We start from the raw sequence: 24010 nt of genomic DNA, 5'->3' as shown, positions 1-24010 counted from the left end.
ACACATTTTATTTGTGGCCTTATTAAATGTGAGCCTTACAGAGTTGTGATTTTATGAAAGTTCTATTCTTGAGTAATTAATTTCATTTAATAATGGTATCAAAAAAAGTTATTCTCAATGCTGTTTATCACTTAATGCTATTTATCATAACTTTCATATAGCAAACTATACTTTGTTAATCTTGTTTTATTTAACTGGGCATTTGATTTTATTGTTTTCTTTGTAACTATCAATTTTAGTTATTTCATGCTATTTCATTAATTTCCTTAATTAGTTTTTTATTTGGAAAATGTAGTTATATGTAATACTATGTTATATTGATCAGAATTTGAATGAGATAAATGTTAATAATGGATATTTTAACTTACACATGGAGAAATAAAATTACTACATCAAATTCTAAGAAAAAGACGGATACTAACATTGCATTCTGAATGAGAGCAATGTTTGAAGTACTCTCATCTAATTTTATTGTTCCTGATTGGATAAATATTTATGTTTTGTTTTTGAAGGCCATATGATTTCAACCAACCAAATAACCAATCAATATTGGCATTTAATTACAAAAATACGATATGGCACCTTTGATCTGGTAATACTTATTTAATAGATACAAAGATAAATTATTAAGAATTAAATGATAGATAATAGCATAATGAAATTTTAACTTGACAAGACTGTCAGTGGTCCAATGCTCAACTATTGCAGACAGACTGCTGGAGAAGCATGAAGCACAATGTCAGGTTCCTGATATTGCAGTTAACATTCCATTTTAGTATATTGCTCTCAAACCAATTAAATACAAAAGTCAGGTCAACAAAAACTTTTGTCCTATGTAAATTTAGAATAGACTTTCTAAGTTTTTTATAGGATTTATAATAGTGGTAAATAATGTTATGAAACATAAGTGAGCATTAATTATTATTTTGAATTTTTATGGATAATGGTATATTTCCATTTATGGTCTTGTCCCTTGGATTTATTCCTCACAGTATATTTTACTCTATATTTAGAACATTAGAACAGATACGCTGAACTATACTGTCAGTATTCGTACTTTCTTCATCAGTGATATTTTCCAAACAATTCTCAAATATCAAAATTTTATTAATTAATTTTGATATCTTATTTAATGCATCATCCATTTTTTCCCTGTGTTTGGTAATGCTATTTTTTGTATATATCATACTGTGTGGAATAATGTACACTGCTATGCTGTACTATTTACATAAATTTCTGCCATAATTTTCATACTCGAGAAATGGTCCTATTACTTAACCATGGAAACATAAATAGCGAGAACATTTCCCAGGCACACACAACCTATAGCCATTCTCTTCTCCATTATGATAACCATGTACACAATTGATGCTCAGGCTGACTTATCCATAACTAACTCCCCATGACCACCCCTCCCAAATGCACATTCAAGTTTGAGTATGAAGTAAGGAGTTTTATTATGGTTTCTTCATACATATATGTGTCATTATACTTGGCCTTGGTGACTAATGCAAGTGACTTTACCCATCATAATTTCAAGTTTCCACCCTCTTCTTCATTCTGATCTCTACCTCACTTACCTGATAATTACTAATCCCAGATCACTTTGCCCAGCATTATAAATAGTTACCAACCATTGTAGAATTGTGTGAAAATTTATCTTTTACATAGGTCATTTATTATGCATACGAATCAGACAAGACAATCAACCAAATTCACACTTTTACTTTTGTCCTCTTTCTCCTCTGACTTTCCTCTGGAATACTAAATTTTGCCTTGGTTTTGTTAAATAGACGAATGGCCCTAGAAGATGTTTCAATTTCTTCATCTGAAAAATCTCTTTCTTTGGCTGTGGAGGGATTTATATCCACAGAGTCAACGAATAAAAGAGCCTCACTCTTCTTCCTTAGCAACTGAACTCTGGCACACCACATTTACTTAGTAAAGCAGTTGATAGGCTGTATACATCCGTCTTTACAGCCCTGGAAGCATAGACATTCCAGGAACACAGATTGGTTTTATGAGCACAAAAGATAGAAGATGAGCCCTTTAACATACCCTTCTCAATGATAAGCCTACTTTTCACTGTAACACATAATGCATTTTCTCAAGGACTTTTCTGTATTTTACAGACAAAAACTGAGGGCATTTAGTAGATAAGGAACTCGACTGACAGGAAGCTAAAATAACCACTGTGCCAGCAAACGGGTAGTCCTGAGACAGTTTTGTTCAGAGCCTTGACCCTCTAATCATCCTTTTCTCTAACATTATATAGAACTTTAAAAACTCCAGGAAAATGAAGATTTTTTTCCAGACATTTGATGTTACCTCCTACTTCTCTTGATATACAAACACCTCACTATCAATACTAAGAAAGAGAGTATCAAGGGAAAGAATTCAATTCCATTGAAATACCACCTACAAAGAGCAAATAGCAAATTTTAAAACCGCTATATTCTGAACCCTTAAATGGAATACATAAGTAAATTGCTAATTTTTAAAACAATTGCTTGCTCATTAGAATATAGTTTTTTTGTTGTTTTTTTTTTTGTTCAGTTGAAATCACATGTATCTTGTTGTTATATGATTGGAAAGTAGTTTTAAGAGAATAAAAACTCATTTAATACATAATATACTCACTGCTATACTTAATACTTTTTGGACTCTATTTCACATCTTTTATAGAAGGAAACATTTCAAGCTCCAGACTTTAGCACCAGAACTACTTAAAAAGCAGACATGACACATTCCCCCAATGAGAAAGAAGATGACTCTGGAAAGTAAGACAGAGAGAACTTCAAAAACAGGCTTCTAAGTCAGTGTTTCTACAGGATAAATGACTTTCTAAGAACCTAAAGCATGCTAGACAGCTCCTGGGGTTCTCTGATTTGGAAAAAGAATGCTTAGTCTCTCACCTCTGTTCGCAGTGGTGTTCTGGAAGGTGGCCACCTCTCATTCCCATTTATTCTGTGCAAGAGGGGATTCTTCTGATGTAGAACATAATGGCACATGTGAAAGAAGCATAAGTGAAATGGGAAGCAACGTATGGTGGGGCATATGCAGAGTCTAGGTTATGAACGCGTCTGTAGAAAATATTCCACTATTCATCATAGAAAGAAGAAAGGTCCAATTAAATGATAGCAGTGTTTAAGTCACACTTTGTCTGCTAGGAACATCTACTTTTGTACCTACTTTCTAAAATAAGGCCTTTTCAGTTTTAGCATGCTAGGCAGTACTGGAGGCATGAAGGAACTCTAAGGTGCTAAAGAGCATATGGCCAAGGTTGAAAGTACTGAAGGCCTGCTCTGAAATTTACCAAACAACTGAGCAGAAGTCTGTCTAAATAGAATAGAAACCAAAGTGAGTACTAGGATTTGAACCAACAAAGATGCCAGTCCTATTGGAAACATGATCTCTTTATACTGATTTCTGGACAGCTGACCAAGAGCTGAATATGGGAACCAAGTCCTGGAGACTTCAAAGAGATCACTTTAAATTATTCACTTCAGATCAGAATTTATTTTGGAGAAGACAGTGAAAATGAACTCTTAAGCAGAAAGCAATATAGTTAGATCACTCTGTATGGTGGGAAAGATTTCTAAACTGAGTGTGTTTTGTTTTCTCCCCTGGATTGCTATGCTTTGGGATTTGATTTTTACCTTTTCCACATTCTTCTGATATAGGACATCACAGTAAGTCAATATTTCTGATAAAAATAACTAATAGTTTTTACATTTGGTGGGGACAGGATGGTTGAAACTCACATTCACAGTATGTAATCCACTATATAAACAACCCAAAGAAAAAAACCACATGATCATCTCATTAGATGCTGAGAAAGCATTTGACAAAATTCAACATCCTTTCATGGGAAAGGTCAGAAAGAAAAGACTTGGAAAGATCAGGAATTCAAGGCCCATACCTAACATAGTAAAAGCAATATACAGCAAACCAGCAGCCACCACCAAACTAAATGAGAGAAACTCAAAGCAATACCACTAAAATCAGGAACTAGGCAAGGCTGCTTACTCTCTCACTACTTATTCAAAATAGTCCTCGAAGTCTTAGTCAGAGCACTCAAACAAAAGGAGGTCAAAAAGGGATACAGATTGGAAAGGAAGAAGCAAAAATATCACTATTTGCACATCATAGGATACTTAAGTATACTTAAGTGACCACAAAAGTTCCACCAGAGAAGTCTGATAAACAGCTTCAGCAAAGTGACTGCTTATAAAGTTAACTCAAACAAATCAGTAGCCTTCCTCTATTCAACCGACAAACAGGCTGAGAAGGAAATTAGGGAAACGACACCCTTCACAATAGTCACAAATAACATAAAGTACCTCGGTGTGACTTTGACCTAGCAAGTGAAAGATCTATATGACAAGAACTTCAAGTCTCTGAAAAAAGAAATTGAAAAAAGATCTTAGAAGATGAAAAGTCTTCCCATGCTCATGGATTAGCAGGATTAATACAATAAAAAATGGCCATTTTGCTAAGAGCAATCTACATATTCAATGCATTCCCTTCAAAATTCCAACTCAGTTCTTCATGGAGTTAAAAAGAGCAATTTGCAAATTCATTTGGAATAACAAAAAACCCAGGATAGTGAAACCTCTTATTAACAATAAAAGAACTTCTGGGGGAATCACCATCTCTGACCTCAAGCTGTATTAAAGAACAATAGTGATAAAAACTGTATGGGATTAGTACACAGACAGGCAGGTAGATCAATGGAATAGAATTAAAGACCCAGAAATGAACCAGCACACCTATGGTCACTTGATCTTTGACAAATGAGCTAAAACCATCCTGAGGACAAAGGACAGCATTTTCAACAAATGGTGCTGGTTCAATTGGTGGTCAGCATGTAGAAGAATGCAAATTGATACATTCTTTTTTTCATCTTTATTAACTTGGGTATTTCTTATTTACATTTCGATTGTTATTCCCTTGCCCGGTTTCCGGGCCAACATCCCCCTAAACCCTCCCCCTCCCCTTCTCTATGGGTGTTCCCTTTCCCATCCTCCCCCCATTACTGCCCTCCCCCCCCCAACAAAATTGATACATTCTTATCTCCATGTACAAAGCTCAAGTCCAAGTGGATTATGGACCTCCACATAAAAACAGATACAATGAAATTAATAGATGAGAGAGTGAGGAAAAGCCTCAAACACATGGACACTGGGGAAAATTTCCTGAACAGAACACAAATACCATATATTTAAAGATAAAGAATCCACAAATGGGATCACATAAAATCGCAAAGCTTTTTAAGGCAAAGGGCACTGTCAATAGCAAAAGCAGCAACTAATAGATTGGGAAAAGAACGTTATCAATCCTACATCTGCTATAGGGCTAATATCCAATATATACAAAGAACTCTAGAAGTTAGACTACAGAGAACCAAATTATCCTATTAAAAAGTGGGCTACAGAACTAAACAAAGAATTCTCAACTGAGGAATAGAGAATAGCTGAGAAGCACATAACCAAATGCTCAACATCCTTATTCATCGGGAAAATGCAAATCCAAACAACCCTGAGATTTCACCTCACACCAGTCAGAATGGCTAAGATAAAAAACTCAGGTGACAGCAGATGCTGGCAAGGATGTAGAGAAAGAGAAACACTCCTCCACTATTGGTGGATTGCAAACTGGCACGACCACTCTGGAAATCTGTCTGGAGGTTCCTCAGAAAATTGGACATAGTACTACCTGAGGATCCAGCTATACCACTTCTTGGCATACACCCAAATGATGCTCCAATATATAATAAGGATATATGCGCCACTATGTTCATAGCAATCCTATACTACCCAGAACCTGGGAAGAACCCATATGTTCTTCAACAGAGGAATGGATACAGAAAATGTGGTATATTTACATAATGGAGTACTACTCAGCTATCAAAAAACAATAACTTCATGAAATTCATAGGCAAATTGATAGAACTAGAAAAGATCATCCCTAGTGAAGTAGCCCAATCACAAAAAACAAAAACAAAAACAAAAGCAAAAAACCCAAAAAACAAAAACCCACACACATATGGTATGCATTCACTGATAAGTGGATATTAGCCCAAAAGCTTGAATTACCCAAGATACAATCCACAGACCACATGAAACTCAAGAAGAAGGATAATTAAAGTACGGATGCTTCAGTTCTTCTTAAAAGGGGGAACAATAATATTCATAGGAGGGGATATGGAGACAAAGTTTAGAGCAGAGACTGAAGGAATGGTCATTCAGAACCTGCCCCACAAAGACAAACAGTATATATATATATATATATATATATATATATATATATATATATATATATATATATATAGTGTGTGTGTGTGTGTGTGTGTGTGTGTGTGTCTGTATGTCTGTGTAGCCACCAAAACTAGATAATATTGATGGCGCTAAGACGTGCATGTTGTCAGGGACCTGATAAAGCTGTCTCCTGAGAGGCTCAGCCGGAGCATGACAAATACAGAGGAGAATGCTAGCAGCAAACCTGAACTGAGAACGGGGTCCTCATTGGAGTATTAGAGAAAGGATTGGAGGAGCTGAAGGGGCTTACAACCCCATAAGAACAACAATACTAACTGATGAGAGCTTCTAGAAACTAAACCACTACCCAAGGAATACACATGCATAGACCCATGGCTCCAGCTACATATGTAGCAGAGGATGGCCTTGTTGAGCACCAATGGGAGGAGAAGTCCTTGGTTCTGCCGATGCTGGACCCCCCATCGTAGGGGAATGTCAGAGCAGGGAGGTGGGAAGGGGAAGGTGGTTTGGAGGGGGAGCACCCCTATCGAAAAACAGGGAGGTGAAATGGGATAGGGGGCTTATTGACGTGGGAAACCGGGAAAGGGAATAACATTTGAAATGTAAATAAAAAAATCCAATAAAAAAAGAAAAAGTGCAGAAGAACTCATAGTCATAAAAAGAGATGATGATGATGATGATGATGATGATGATGATGATGATGATGATGATGATTTTATCATTACCTTAATGAATTGCTTTCTACCACAAATCCTTGGTAAATGAATATACTCTAGGTAGCTCTTGGAAAAAATATTTCTTCAGTAATCTTATAATTTTTAATGCTGTTTAAGATTTTCTGGTGACAAATTTTAAATATACATGTATCAGTCACTCTCTGCTCCTTTTACATTCTTGTTGATTTTGTTGTTGTTTTCCTCAAACTTCTCTCAAGTCTACTGTTTCTAAGTTCTGCAAAAATTAATGTGAATATCTACTAAAATATTTCAAAACTGTAAAAGTATCTTTGACATTTTTGGTTACTTCTTTGCTTGCTCCAAAACTACCAGATCTTTGTTACCTTGTCACTGATATGATAAAGTTTCTGATATAAACAATTTAAGAAAGAACAAATAGAAATAGAAAAAGGAAAAAAGGCATACAATGACTGAGGGTAAACAAACAGAACACATATTGACTATCTGCTTCTTAAGAGTCAAATATAGATCAGATTGTGTGATCAATTTTGATGTGTTATTTCTCCAGTGGAGAAAGGAGCCAATTCTACCATGATTAGAATATGTTAAAGGCAGGTTTATTGGAAACCTGCTCTTGGGCCAGTTTTCTGGACTCAAGGATTGAGGTCAGGGCAGTGGCCATAGGGGAGTGGCACAGGGGCAAGTGAGAAAGACAGCAAAGGTGAGCGAGAGGCAGGGAGAGAAGAGGAGAGAGAGATAGCGAAATGTCTCACCTATATAAGGAAAAGGCTCTGGGGGAAAGGTAGCCAAAACCCTGGGCTGAAAGCTCAGGGTTGGGTGTATGGTATGTCCCGTCAGTACTGAGGAATGCGGGGAGGCAAGGTCTACTTTGATATTTAAAATATGCACCTCATTCTCTTGTTCTGGGGTAGTAAACCAAACAGATTTGTACAAATTTGTCACTAAATTTATTTAACCCTTAGGTGAACATGCATCTTACTTATATTCAAAAACCCTAAGTGACAATTGCAATTATAATTACCAAAAATAATTTACCATCTATTGCTTGTTTTATTCTTTGGCAATAATTACTATTAATAATTTACTAATGCTATCTATAGCTTGTATAGTTCTTTCACAATTATTGTTAGAAACTCATTGTATTACTATGCATCTAATAGTAATGATGAGTAGATGATTATTTCTCAATCAAAATCAAGAAATAAGAGACTTAAAGAAAAATACAATGTATCGCTGTCCTCTTGGTGATAGTCATCATGCTACAAAGAAGCAGAAAAAAATAGATCAATAAGTCAATATGAGAAATCACTTAATTTGAAAATTCATATTTCTTTTGAAACTAAATATTTGGTGAATTTTCCGTTTTTCTTGAGTTGCATTTTATTAATGTAGAGAAGTATTCTTAGGATGCTTATAGACAGTAATACAATGAGGTTTAACCTCCTTTCTGATATTTCTAGAAAAGTTTCTTCTTGCATTAGACGATGATTGACCCACAGATACACAATTGGTCAAGGTTCACAGAACAAGAGACTAAGGATTACTCAGTCTTATATATCACATCGTTGTCACATTCTCCTCCTCAGAAGGCTCAGAGGTTATTTTGGAAGAGAAGAAGGAGTGAATGTAAAAGTCAGAGATGTAGACTTAGTTAACTATGCATTTCGGCAATTTGTGATGTTAACAATAATGTTTGGAAATGATAAGATTTGTACATCCTGGAAAGGAAAAGGAATCTAATGTTTACAGAACATAATGATTTTTAAAATAATTCTAAAAATCATTCTTCATAGATCATAAGATTCAAACTGATGAAACAAAATATTTTAGCAATTATTTTTGATAAGGGTATTCAACATTAAAGAAAAAATAAAAGTAATAAAATGCAAATCTCTGCCATCATCATTCTTCACTAGAAGCAAATGGCTTCGTTCATGGAGGTGAAATCACAGACTGTCTCTCCTTATTACAAAGTGCTATTCACTTCCTTTTCAGAAACAAAAAGGCTTTATAATCTGAAAAGTTCACAGACAGTTTTAACAGCAGCTTTTAAAGAATTTTTTCATTCATGACTAAAGATGACCCATTTTGTAAAACTGGAGAGAAGGCTTAATGGTTAAAGTCATTGCTGTGTAAACGTGAGGACCTTAGTTTGGATTCTAGGCCCATTGTTGCCTGTCTATAACAACAAGATTGTGTGTTAGGTACAGAGAGTTTAGCCAACTTAGAGATTTATTGGTTCAATAAAGATGTTAGCTCAAGATATAAATAAGCTAGTAGTGGAGAAGTGGACAACATAGCCCACACTTTCAATCTCAACACTGGAGGGCAGAGCAGACAGATATGGTTGAGTCTCAGGCCAGTCCAGAGTGAGACCTAGTCTCAAAACAAAGGAGGAGGAGGAGAAAAGGAGGAGAAGAGAAGAAAGAAGGAAGGAATAAAGGGAGGAAGGAAGGAAAAAAGGAAGAGAGGGTAGAGAAAGAGAGAAAGGAAAGTGATAAAGACTTCGGTATTGACCTTTGGCTTCCACATATAGTGTACACACATACACTATATCTCTCTAATATAGATAGATAGATAGATAGATAGATAGATAGATAGATAGATAGATAGATAGATAGATAGATAGATAAGCTGTCATCTCTCCTGTTTTTAGGAAGAAGTTTTCCTGTGCTCAGTTCATCTGGAGGGTACAGAAACTACATGACACTAGATTTCTTGTATGAGCAAACAATTGTGTTGCATGGTTCACAACAACTAGGTGTACTCCATTTCATGTTTCCCTCTACATAGTGCTCTTTACACCAATTAAAGGATTGAAAAAATAACAACTGGTGGCATTCCCTGAGGGAGAAGAGAGACTGCCTTTGTCAGTTTGATTTCGATACAACATCAACTAGAGAGATCACTGGTAAATAACCCATTATAGATTGAACATGTATAATCTAAAATTCCAAAGCCAAGGTCTGAACTTCAGTGAACCCTAACACAATGCCACAGATAGAATATTCCACTCCTGACCCCATCTGGCAAAGGACATGTGCACTAAAGTAGTGTATAAGTTCCTGAAGCCTAGGAGTATAAGACTTATGCAAAACATAAACGAACATGAAGTTTGGATGTCAATCTCATCCCCAAGATATCTCATTATGCTTATGAAAATATTCAGAATCTGAAGTCCTCTCTACTTCTGGTTCCAAGCATTTTGAATTTCAACAAGCATTGGTAATTTGAAGTCTCTCCTATCCACTATTAAGATTCTCACATTTTTATCTCTATCAGTTGTATGAAATTACATTTCAATATTTTCTGAAATAAACTGAGCCTTAGAAATTCTCTCCTGTTCTCAGATTTAGATTTGTGAACATCTAGTGATGTACAAAACTGTGTGTCCATTATATTTTGCATTTTGGAAGCTATTAACTGAAAACTGAAGAAAGAATTTGTCCATCCACCCAAAATTAAAACCATGTTTACTGTGTACAGGGAGTGCATACAGAATATAGAGCTTCAAACGAAACTGAACTACAGTTTAAATCCCACTGCAGAGGAGTATAACAAAGAGAAAAGTTTCAATATAAATATGAACTGTTACTTATTGCTTGTGAAATTTAGACATCAACTAAACCTTACCCCATAGTCTCTTACTTCATCAAACTATTGTCATTATTGCCTGATACTTACATATCATTATATCTATTGATACCATTTCCTCCTTGCTTGTAGTATTACTCTTACTCCAAAAAAAAAAATACAAATAAAAGTTTACACTTTAAAAGGCCAAATAAACTTTACAGTGAATAAAAAGCAGAATTATTTTCCAAGTCTAGTTGTATTGATCCAATTTATACACATTTTACACTTGATCTTAGCCAAAAGGCCGACAAGCGATTATACACATTTTAAAATGCTGACTCCTCCTTATAAAATTTACATGGCTAACGTGCACACCAGCAGCAATGTGCCAACCTATCAAAATCAGAACTGATCAGTGCTGTGACTGCTGTATGTGCACTGCTCGTGCACAGTCATGTAATGATGTATGTGAGTAATATAGGCAGAATTCCATGTAACAGTGGCCCCTCAATAAATCCCCTGTTACGGGATAAAAACAATCCTTATTTTGGAAAAGCAGTGTATATCTACGTTAGGATCTATTTAACAAATGAACTTTGTAAACATACCAACAGAATCATGTCACAGAAAATATTTACCTCCTGCCTATACTTGTGGCAATTCTATGATACAACATCAAAGTATAAAATACATACAAAATGGCAATTTTATAGTAGAGACCTATTGATTACAGTTTATACATCTGATTCTGGCTGGCATACTCTTCTGTACCCATGGGATATCTATGTTTTCAAGGAATAAAATGGAGCTTCTACATTGACTCTTGCTGAGTGTATCTGCATTCTGCTTTCACTCACACCTTAACAATGCTTGACTTAGACATGTATATAAATTTGACAACTTGTAGTGTATTTCAACATTCCTTTTCTATAATAAAATAAAAGTTTTTCCTTTTCATACAACTAAGACGAGGATTTTGTTTCCTTAGGACATCTTTATCTCATTTTCTATTCCCCAGGTTTAACTTTGAGTCACATCAGTTCAAGCTATGAATTTTATCCTCAATAACCCTATTAAAACTCTAGAGGTACCTGTGTTTGAAACCATCTCAGTCCATGGCATGGGACTAACTCATAATGAGATCCTTTTTGCTTCTCTAGTATCCAATACTTTATATATTGTTTAGTTTTATTTTAAAAATATATTTTTCCTGTAAGGCAAAGGACACTGTGGTTAGGACAAAACGGCAACCAACAGATTGGGAAAAGATCTTTACCAATCCTACAACAGATAGAGGCCTTGTATCCAAAATATACAAAGAACTCAAGAAGTTAGACCGCAGGGAGACAAATAACCCTATTCAAAAATGGGGTTCAGAGCTAAACAAAGAATTCACAGCTGAGGAATGCCGAATAGATGAGAAACACCTAAAGAAATGTTCAACATCTTTAGTCATAAGGGAAATGCAAATCAAAACAACCCTGAGATTTCACCTCACACCAGTGAGAATGGCTAAGATCAAAAACTTAGGTGACAGCAAATGCTGGCGAGGATGTGGAGAAAGAGGAACACTCCTCCATTGTTGGTGGGATTGCAGACTGGTACAACCATTCTGGAAATCAGTCTGGAGGTTCCTCAGAAAATTGGACATTGAACTGCCTGAGGATCCAGCTATACCTCTCTTGGGCATATACCCAAAAGATGCCCCAACATATAAAAAAGACACGTGCTCCACTATGTTCATCGAGCCTTATTTATAATAGCCAGAAGCTGGAAAGAACCCAAATGCCCTTCAACAGAGGAATGGATACAGAAAATGTGGTACATCTACACAATGGAATATTACTCAGCTATCAAAAACAACGACTTTATGAAATTGGTGAGGCAAATGGTTGAACTGGAAAATATCATCCTGAGTGAGCTAACCAATCACAGAAAGACATACATGGTATGCACTCATTGATAAGTGGCTATTAGCCCAATTGCTTGAATTACCCTAGATGCCTAGAACAAATGAAACTCAAGACGGATGATCAAAATGTGAATGCTTCACTCCTTCTTTAAAAGGGGAACAAGAATACTCTTGGCAGGGAAGAGAGAGGCAAAGATTAAAACAGAGACTGAAGGGACACCCATTCAGAGCCTGCCCCACATGTGACCCATACATATACAGCCACCCAATTAGACAAGATGGATGAAGCAAAGAAGTGCAGACCGACAGGAGCCGGATGTAGATCTCTCCTGAGAGACACAGCCAGAATACAGCAAATACAGAGGCGAATGCCAGCAGCAAACCACTGAACTGAGAATAGGACCCCCGTTGAAGGAATCAGAGAAAGAACTGGAAGAGCTTGAAGGGGCCTGAGACCCCATATGTACAACAATGCCAAGCAACCATAGCTTCCAGGGACTAAGCCACTACCTAAAGACTATACATGGACTGACCCTGGACTCTGACCTCATAGGTAGTAATGAATAGCCTAGTAAGAGCACCAGTGGAAGGGGAAGCCCTGGGTCCTGCTAAGACTGAACCCCCAGTGAACTAGACTGTTGGGGGGAGGGCGGCAATGGGGGAAGGGTGGGGAGGGGAACACCCATAAGGAAGGGGAGGGAGGAAGGGGATGTTTGCCCCGAAACCGGGAAAGGGAATAACACTCGAAATGTATATAAGAAATATTCAAGTTAATAAAATAAATAAATAAATAAATATATTTTTCACACAACACATTTAGATCATATTCTTCTCCCACTCCAAATCTTTCAAATCTTCTCAATCTCCCTACTTTACTTATTGATGATTCTCTTGATCTTTCTCTCTCTCTCTATTTCTCTCCCTCCCCATTTTGTTTGTTGCTCCTTTCTCCATCACCTTTCAAAGAGAATAAAAATAACAGAAAACATTAAAAAAAAAAAACTCTGTTGAAGGACATCTGGATTCTTTCCAGCTTCTGGCTATTACAAATGAGATTGCTATGAACATAGTGGAGCATGTGTCCTTGTTATATATTGGAACACTTTTGGGTATATGCCCAGGAATGTTATATCTGGGTCCTCAGGTAGCACTATGTCCAATTTTCTGAAGAAACTCAAGACTGAGTTCCAGTATGGTTGTACCAGCTTGCAATCCCACCAACAATGGAGAAGTATTCCTCTTTCTCCACATCCTCGCCAGCAATTATTGTCACCTGAGTTTTTGATCTTAGTTATTCTGACTGGGATGAGGTAGAATCTCAGGGTTATTTGGATTTGCATTTCCCTGATGCATAAGGATATTGAGCATTTCTTTAGGTGCTTCTCAGCCATTCTCTATTCCTCAGTTGAGAATTCTTTGTTTAGTTCTATTGCCCATTTTTAATAGGTTATTTGATTTTCTGAAGTCTAACTTTTGAGTTTTTTTGGTATATATTGGATATTCGCCCTCTATCTAATGTAGGATTGGCAAAGATCTTTTCCCAACCTGTTGGTTGCTGTTTTGTCCTAATGACAGTGTCCTTTACCTTACAGAAGCTTTGCAATTTTATGAAGTCTCATTTGTCCCATTAGAGTTTAAGCCATCAGTGTTCTGTTTAGGAAATTTCCCCTAGTGCCTATGTCTTCGAGGCTTTCCGCCACTTTTTCAATTAGTTTGAGTGTATCTTGTTTTATGTGGAGGTCCTAGATCCACTTGGACTTGTGGTTTGTACAAAGGAGATAAGATCGATTTGCATTCTTCAACGTGCTGACTGCCAGTTGAACCATTCTAGTTATTTAAGAATTTCATACATAAATGTAATGTAATTGATCATCTCCACTCTACAATCCACCTTCTGTTCCTCCAGGTACACATCCACTTCATTCCACTTCTACCTGCATGTCCTCTTTACATATAACTCAGAGTCAAGCCAGTGGAAACTGAACTTCCCTGACACTCTCATCACTTACATTTCTTTACTCTCTTCCCAAGTCTCTCAAATTCATTAACCCCATTCTTATTTGTATGTACACAGTAACATTGCATCTTTGTTGTGATAGAATGGTTAGGCATTAGAAAGATGAATTTTACATCTAATTCTTATTGATGCCCAAATGAATTCAAATGGTATCTGAAATTGTTGTTTCTGCTGGAAAATAGGAGCTACTAGTATGTCTTATCTCATAAAGCCTTTCTTAAATTAAACTAGATACCTCATGAAATAATTTTACAGATGTACAATGCAGAATTGTTTGTATAAATTAAGTCCATACCTTTATATGAAAAACACTTCTCATAATTGTATGTGACTATTGATAAGTAAAATAAAATGAAATGAAAGATAAACCAAATTCAGCTGTGGTCACTATGGAAAAAGGAGAAAAATATGGAAGAATGCATCTTCAAATTTTATCTTTGGTTTGGGGAATATTACACAATGAACTTAGGTTATTAAGTATTTATGATCTGCTGGTTATTAAGCTAAAGTGTTTCTCTCACACACTCTTAAGTGCCATTCTATGAAGCAAGTACATTAATTACCTTCCCTTGATGAATAATAAAAATAGATTATCAGAAGACCATATAGCTTATAAATAACATTTTCTGTAAACACCACAGCCTGAATTATCAGTCAGATCTATTCTAAAAGGAAAATGTGGAGCCCTTTGTTCAAAGATTTTTAATATTTTGAAGACACTAGAGCATTAAAACAAATGTATTCTCCCCGACCCTCTCTAACCACAGTGTACCAGGCCCCTGCACAGGTTACTCGCCAGCACCAGGGTGTCTGCTCTGCTTCCTTTAGTTTGTGCCTCAAATCTTTAGAATATGTTTGCCTTACTTGAGTAAGTTATTAGGTGGTGAGGTTCCTGGAGGCCACCAGAGTCCTTAAGTAGTTATCAATTGACCTGAATCCTTCTTTTCATACCTGGGTGGCAACACCTCTGCTCACTGACAGGATTTAGATGTTCAATCCCACTTGTATCACACAGTTTCTGTGAGATATCAAAGTATTGTGAAATTTGAAGATCTGAGTACCTATCTGAAAATAGAAAATGACTGGAAAAGAAAGGAGTCCTTGATGTGTACCAGGGAACTGAAGCTGAACACCAGTTAGCCCCCGTGTCTCCTTTCCCCATAGGATCTAATGGTAGATATTACTGCATGTGATTAACACTGAGCTAAAGTAATCCCTAGATGACAAGAAATATTAGAACTATAAACCTACACAGGATTCATTGTTGTCCTTGTTGTTTGCTTTTACTTTTTACAGTAAATGGAAAGATACACATTAATACTGAAGCTACTACTATGATAAGAGTTGCTGAATAAAAATGCTTCTTCATACTGAAACACAGTTATCTATGAGCATGGCCAAGTGGCATGAAGTGAAAGCATTTTCTGGATTATACTTCCATTATTCCAAGAAGAGGTGACTACACAGATTGATTGTTACCACCATTGCATGATACATGATTGGGACTTGTATATCATTTTATTATGTATAAAAGTGTAGAGTAGCCTATTCTGATTTTTTTGCAAAAGTTAACTTCAATTTTAACATTTCACTTTGTGCTTGGGTAGAATTTGAAACAAAAATAAGAAAAACAAAGGGAGAGAGAGAAGGAGAGAGAGAGAGAGAGAGAGAGAGAGAGAGAGAGAGAGAGAGGAGGTTGGCAGTGGTTTTTTATGTTAGCCACAATAAAAATGGTTGCATGGTTGCCCTTTGTGTGTGTGTGTGTAGGTAGATAGATAGATAGATAGATAGATAGATAGATAGATAGATAGATAGATAGATAGATATCAACAGGACAAGTGCATTAAAAGTAAAATTAAAATAAAATTGTCATTAAAGTCAGAATAAATGATGTCAGATAGGTGTCACATTTTCATTGACTACTGTGTGGCATTTTATAGCATTTTAGACAAGTAAACCTATCAACAAAAAGTTAAGCAAACTTCTTAAAAAGAATTATTACTCTGAACGTAGAAGAAGTAGTTCTGAATGTATGTATTTAAATTGTTCTCTCATATATTACAACCTGACTACAGTTTTCTCTCCAACCCTACCCCCAGTCTCTGCCTCATACCTCCCATCTCCTCTCAGAAAAGAGCAGGACTCCCAGGGATACAAACCAAACACAGCATAGAAACCTACAATAAGATCTGCCATACACTATCACCTGAGGGCTGGACAAGATAAAGCAGTAGGAGAAAAAGGGTCCCACAAGTAAGCAACAGATTCAGGAACAGCTCCTGCTCCACTCTTGGATCTGTATAAGAATACCAAGTTACTCAGCCACAACACAAATGCAAAGGACCTAGGTCAGACCCTTACAGTCTCCCTGATCTCTGTGAGCCCCCATGAATCAGTTGATTCTGTGAACCATGTTCTTTTGGTGTGCCCCTGAACCCTCTCATTACTCTAGTGCTTCGTCTCCTTTCTTTCCCTCCCATAAACACACACACACACACACACACACACACACACACGCAAGCATGCACACATGCATGTACACACAGAGATACACATTCATTCTCTTTCAATGAAGAAGAAGGAAAGGAGGAAGAGGAGGAGGGGGAGGGGAAGAAGGAGGGAGAAGAGGGGAGGAGGGGGGGAGGAGGAGGGGGAGGAAGGAGGAGGAGGAGGAGGAGGAGGGAGGAGGAAGAAGAAAGAAGAAGAAGAAGAAGAAGAAGAAGAAGAAGAAGAAGAAGAAGAAGAAGAAGAAGAAGAAGAAGAAGAAGAAGAAGAAGAAGAACAAGATGATGCAAGATGATGGTGGTGGTGGTGGTGGTGGTGGTGGTGGTGGTGGTGGTGGTGGTGGTGGTGGTGGTGGTGGTGGTGGTGGTGGTGGTGGTGATTCTGCAGGTTCTGTTCCCAGAATATTCTGCAGGCCAGACAAACTGTAGGTCAAAAGTTTTGCTGCTGGATTGGTATCCCAACCCCTCCACTTGAGGCTGTTTGGGTTACAGTGGTGAACAGTTCAGGCTCTCTATCCCCCAATGCTAAGGGTCTTTTCTTAGAGTGCTTTAGAGTTCCTCTCATAAAGTCCATGGAGTTCCCATTACAATAGTATCCCACCTCTCCCCTAAATACCCCTCAACTCTAGTACTTTCTCTCTCCTTTCATGTCTCTCCTCTACCTGATACCTCCCCTTCCCACCTGATCCCCCCAGTACTTAACCCCACCTTACCCAATTCCACCTGCAAAATCTATTCTATTTCCCTTTTCTGGGGAGATCCATGCATCCTTGTTTCTTAGCCTCTCTGGCTCTGTGGACGGTAGGATGACTTCATTTACTGCTAATATCTTCTTATAAGTTAGTACATGTTTGTTTTTCTGGATCTGAGTTACCTCATTCAGGATGATATTTTTCCAATTCCATCCATTTGTCTGCAAATTTCATGATGTCTTTGTTTTTAACATCTGAATAAAACTCCATTGTGTAAATGTAACACATTTTGTGTATCCATTCTTTGGTTGAGGGACATCTAGGTTGTTTGAAGATTTTGACTATTATAACTAAAACTGTTATGAATATAGTTCAGTAAATGTCCTTGTGCTAGGATGGCGTATCCTTCGGTATATGCCCAAGAATGATCTAGCTGGGTCTTGAGGTACAAGTTTGCACTTCCATAAGCCACAGAAGAGTGTTCGTTTTGCACACATCTTCACCAGCATGAGCTGTCACTTGACATTTTGGTCTTAACCATTCTAACAGTTACAAGATAAAATCTCAAAATTGTTTTGATTTGCATTTCCCTGATAACTAAGGATATTGAACATTTCTTTAAGCATTTCTTGGTCATTTGATATTCCTCTTTTGAGAATTCTCTGTATCTGTTCATAATTTTTCAAATTGTATTATTTAGTTTGTCTAGTTTCTTGAGTTCTTTATATATTTTGGGTATTAGCTCTCTATCAGATATGAAGTTGGTGAAAATCTTTTCCCATTCTGTAGGCTGCCACTTTTGTCATAACGACAATTTCCTTTGCCTTACAAAGGCTTTTCCGTTTGATGAAGTCCAATTTTATTAATTGTTGAACTTAGTGTCTGTGCTATTATTGTCCTCTTTAGGAAGTTGTCTTGAAGTGGAAGTTTCTTGTGGTATTATGTGATGCAGATTCATGTAGTGATTTGCTGAGACAACCATGGGCAGACACATAATATTTAGAGGGTGTATAAATAGGACTCAATGGGCAGTGATGGGGTACTTGCATAGCTAGCTGCACAGCTTTTCATTGGTCTCAAGTCTTTGCTGTCTTCACTTCACTGAGAGATGCAAGGCAGAGAATATCTGGCATTCTGGCTGGTCCTGATTGTTCCTGCTGACTTGCCTCAATTCAGAAAAGGCTCGGTAGTTTCTGCTGGATTGTGCCACCATTGCTAATTGGTGTTTGGTGGCACTTTTGAACTGGACTCTTTGTATCCTGACATTATTGAACTAGACTGCTTGTAATCTGACTTATGGAGATGGGAATCACCCCAAAAAACTACATTTGAGTAGGCTCTTGACTTATTTATCATCTTTTCTCCCCTACCTTTGGACGGTGGAGTAGAATGGGGATTGAAGCATTTGCGAATCCTTATTAAAGTAGGTTTTGAAAAATTTAGGCCTAAATTGTTTCATGCATCAATATGTTCAAGGCTATTCCCCACTTTCTGTTCTATTAAATTTATATAGATCTGGCTTTACATTGAGGTCTTTGATCTACTTGATTTTTTTGCAGAGTGGTAGGTATAGATTTATTTGCATTATTCTACATTCTGACATCCAATTGTATCAGCACCATTTGTTGAAGATGATTTCTATTTCAATTGTATATTTCTGGCTTCTTTATCAAAATCCAGGTGTTCATTGGTGTGCGGATTTACATCTAGGTCTTTGATTGGATTCCATTGATCAACTAGCTTGTTTTTATGCTCATATCATGCAGTTTTTATTGCTATGGCTCTGTAGTACAGTTTGAAATCAGGGATGACAATATCTCTGGAAGTTCTTTTATTGTACAGGATTGCTTTAACTATCCTGAGATTTTTGTTTTTATATATGAAGTTCAGGATTGTTCTTTCAAGGTCTGTAAAGAAATGTATTGGAATTTTGATGGGGATTTCTTGAATTTGTAGATTGCTTTTGGTAGGATGACCATTTTATTCTGTTAATCCTTCTGATCCTTGAGCATGGGAGATCTTTCCAACTTCTGTTATCTTCTTCAATTTCTGTCTTCAAAGACATAAAGTATTTATAATACAGGTCTTTCACTTGCTTGATAATGTTACCCCAAGATAATATATATTGTTTGTGGGTATTGTTAAGGGTGTTCTTTCCATGATTTCTGTTTCATCCCATTCATGTTTTCCTTTTGTTTACTTATTCACTTTACATTTTTATCAAAGCACCCCTCCCTCCTCTCCTTTCAGTCCCACTCTCGCACCCCTCCCCTTCTCCTCTGAGAAGAGAAGCTCCCCCTCCCTTATGGGTATCAACAGCCCTGACACATCAAGTTGCAATACATCAAGTTGCAACACATCCTCTCCCAAGTGAGGCCAGCAAGGCAGCTCAACGAAGAGAAAGGGATCCAAAAGGAGGCAAGAAAGTCAGAGTCATCCCCACCACCACTTTTTGGGGGACTCACATGGAGACTATGCTTCATTTCTTCTATTTTTGTGTAGGTGACATAGGTATAGATCATGTATGCTCATTGTTTGGTGACCTTTGAGCCCCCTTGGGCCCAGGTTATTTAACTCTGTTGATCTTTTTTTTTTTCAGTTAAACAGAACATTTAGTTATCCATTCCAGCTTAAGAAAGGCTTAAAATCTATATCATATCTTGGCTAGCTTGTATACTATCTGATACCTATCATATATATATATATATATATATATATATATATATATATATATATTCAGAGTTAAACTGCTTCATAAGCTATGAGACTATAATCAGTCTTCAACCCTGTCAGAAATCTGAGAATGACCAAATATCTATACACATAGGAAGTCTAACATGGCTTCTAGAACTGAGAAGTTGTAGGGACAAATCTCCAGTAGCACAGTCCCCAGTTAGCAACATGTGAGCACAAGTCTTCAGCCTTCTGGCCCAAAATCAACTGACAGACTCTTGAAATGCAGATTTTGAAGGGCTGATCACCCTGTCTTGACAGAGTTTATCAGTCAACTATTCTGCATAATTTTTCCTTTTCTGGACAGTATTAGTCTGCAGATGAAACAGGCAGTTTTGTCTAGTGGCTGCCTAGCCACAAAGTATTGCCTCATCTGATCTTCTTTTAGTGTCCTTGATCCCTCGGCCTCCAACAATCCTTCCTCCTACTCTTCCACCAAACTCTCCAAGAACTACCCAATGTTTGGTTGAACATCTCTGCATTTGTTTCCATTAGTTGCTGCATGAAGCCTCTCAGAGAACAGTTATGCTAAGCTCCTGTCAACAAGCATAAAGGAGTATCATTAACAGTGTCGGGGAGTTCACTCTCCCATGGGATGTGTTTCAAGTTGGAACAGTCATTGGTTGCCCATCCCCTCAAGCTCTACTCCATTTTTATCCCTGTACATCTTGTAGGCATGGCAAATTTTGGGTGAAAGATTTTATGGGTCAGTTGGTGCCCCCTTCATACACTGGAAGTCCTGACTGGCTAAATGAGGTGACCTTATCAGCCTCTATATCACCCACTGCTAGGAGTGTCAGCCAGTTCCATCCCCACAGAGTCCCAGGAGGCCGCATCATCCCTGAGATTCCCACAACCACCATCAATTTCCCTTTTCTCTCCTAGCTCTTTGAACACCTCCCCCTTCCCATACCTGATTACCACTCCTGTTCAATTCTCAACACCTCTACTGCCATGTTCCCTTCATCCATCCACCTCTGATGTCTATTTTATTTCCCCCTCTGAGTGAGATTCAAGCATCCTCCTTGTTACTCAGCTTCTGGATATCCTGTACTTTATGGCTAACATCCACTTATAAGTGATTATATACCATGAGTGCTTTTCTGGGACCGGAATACCTAACTCAGGATAATATTTTCTAGTTCCATTCATTTGCCTGTAAAATTCATGATGTCTTGTTTTTAATAGCTGAGTAGTATTCCATTGTGCAAATATGGCATATTTTCTTTTTTTTTTTTTTTTTTTTTTTTTTTTTCCGGAGCTGGGGACCAACCCAGAGCCTTGCGCTTCCTAGGCAAGTGCTCTACCACTGAGCTAAATCCCCAACCCCGGCATATTTTCTTGATCCATTCTTTGCTACAGGAACATCTAGGTTGTTTCAAATTTCTGGCTATTATGAGTAAATCTATGAACAGAGTTGAGCAAGTATTCTTGTTGTATGCTGGAGCATCTTTTGGGTATATGCTCAGGACTCAGGTATCTGGGACTTGAGGTAGATCAATTCCAGAATTTCTGAGAAATCTTCATATTGACTTCCAAAATGGCTGCACAAGTTTGCACTCCAAACCAGTAATGGAGGAGTCTCCTCTGCTTCACCGAAGGTGGTTATCAGGGGTAGCAGTTCCCTGTTAGAACTTTTTGGTGTCAATTATGTATACTATCATAACATCTGCAAATAGTGATACTTTGACATCTTCCTTTCCAATTTATATTACCTTTATTTCCTTTAGTTGTATTATTGCTGCAGCTAGAACTTCAACTACTGTATTGAAAAGACACAGCCTTGTCCTGTTCCTGCTTTTAGTGAAATTGTTTTGAGTTTCTCTTCATTTAATTTGATACTGGCTTTCAATTTATTGTATATTGCCCTTATTAAGTTTAGGTATGGACCTTGTATCATTGATCTCTCTAAAACTTCTATCGTGAAGGGTATTGCATTTTAGCAACTTTTTGTTTGTTTGTTTTTGTTTTGTGTTGTTTTAATCTAAGGATATGATTATGTGCTATTTTTTTCTCACTCAGTTTGTTTATATGGTAGATTACATTAACAGATTTTCGTGTGCTGAACCATCCCTACATTTCTGGAATGCTGCCTGCTTGATCATAATGGAGAATCTTTCTGATGTGGTTTTTTTTATTTAGTTTGTGAATATTTTATTGAGTATCTTTGCATCACTGTATATGAGGAAAATTGGTCTGTAATTCTCTTCTATGTGTGTTCTTTTGTGTGTGGCTTTTTTTTTGTCTAATTTTCATTTAACTTTAGTAAATGGCATATATTTAGAAAACTGTTAATTTCTTTTCTACTTTCCAATTTTGCAGAGTACACATTTTTGAAATATGTTTTAATGATTCTTTGGATTTCTTTGGTATCTGTTTTTATGTCCCACTTTTTGTTTCTGATTTTGTTAATTTGAATATTCTATATGTCATTTAGTTAGTTTGGATAAGAGTTTCTCTATCTTGTTTATTTTCTCAAAGAAACAACTTGTTGACTCATAGATTCTTTTTATTGTTCTCTTTGTTTCTATTTTATTGATTTTATCCCTCAATTTGATTATTTCCTGTCTTCTACTCCTTTTGGGTGTGTTTGCTTCTTTTTGTTCTTGAGCTTTCAGGTGTGCTGTTAACTTGCTAATATGAGATCTCCCTAATTTCGTTATAAAGGCACTTGGTGCTATGAAATTTCCTTTCAGCACTGCTTTCGTTTTGTTCCATAAGTTGGGTTATGTTGTGCATTCAATTTCGTTGAATTCTCGGAAGTCTTTAAATTCTTTTTCTTTATTTCTGTTTTGACCCAGTACTTGTTCAGTAGAGAGTTGTTGACACGATGTTTTTGTGCACTGTATAAAGATTATCCTTGCATCCTTCAAGTGCTGATTTCTCTGCCACCATATCTTGTTTCGATTTGGACATGACATTACAATACTAATTCTAGTTTCTCCTGTTTCAACATTGCTCCCCATTTATTCTCTGACTTGTCCATAAAAGCTGACCAACCAATGGCTGGGCAGAAGAAAGAATAGGGTAGGATTTCCACCAGCCATAGGAAGGAAGATTGGGGGTAGGAAACAAAGATTCACTAAGAGAATGGGGTCACAGATACATCATGGCAGAGCACACATGAAGCCCAGAGAGCCAAACAATAATAAATGCAAATACCACAGGAATTTTGTTCAGGAGGTAACCATGCTAATTTAGAGGATTAGAGTAGATAAATGAGTGCCTAGATGTTATGTGGGAAATCTTGATGAAATAAATGTAGTATTCCCTGTCTTAATTCATTTGGGAGCTAGCTGGGAATAGAAAAATACTGACAGTTTTTAAAATGCACTTATAGGAAGTTGTTCATTTCCATGAGTTTGTAAGCTTTCAATGGTTTCTGTTGTGTCAGGCCTTAATCCCTAGTGGTCTGACTAAATACTAAGGGTTATTTCAATATTGTTTGACATATTGAGATTTGCTTTGAGTCTGAGTATGTAGTCGATGTTTTGATTTGCATTTCCCTGTAGTCAATGTTCTGTACATATGTTGGGTGCATTTGATTTATAACAACTGTTAGTTCCATTATTTCTCAGTTTAATTTTTTATGAATGA

The sequence above is a fragment of the Rattus rattus genome, chromosome 3 (genome assembly GCF_011064425.1).
Source record: "Rattus rattus isolate New Zealand chromosome 3, Rrattus_CSIRO_v1, whole genome shotgun sequence".
Taxonomy (NCBI): Eukaryota; Metazoa; Chordata; class Mammalia; order Rodentia; family Muridae; genus Rattus; species Rattus rattus.
This window is presented reverse-complemented; position numbering follows the sequence as displayed.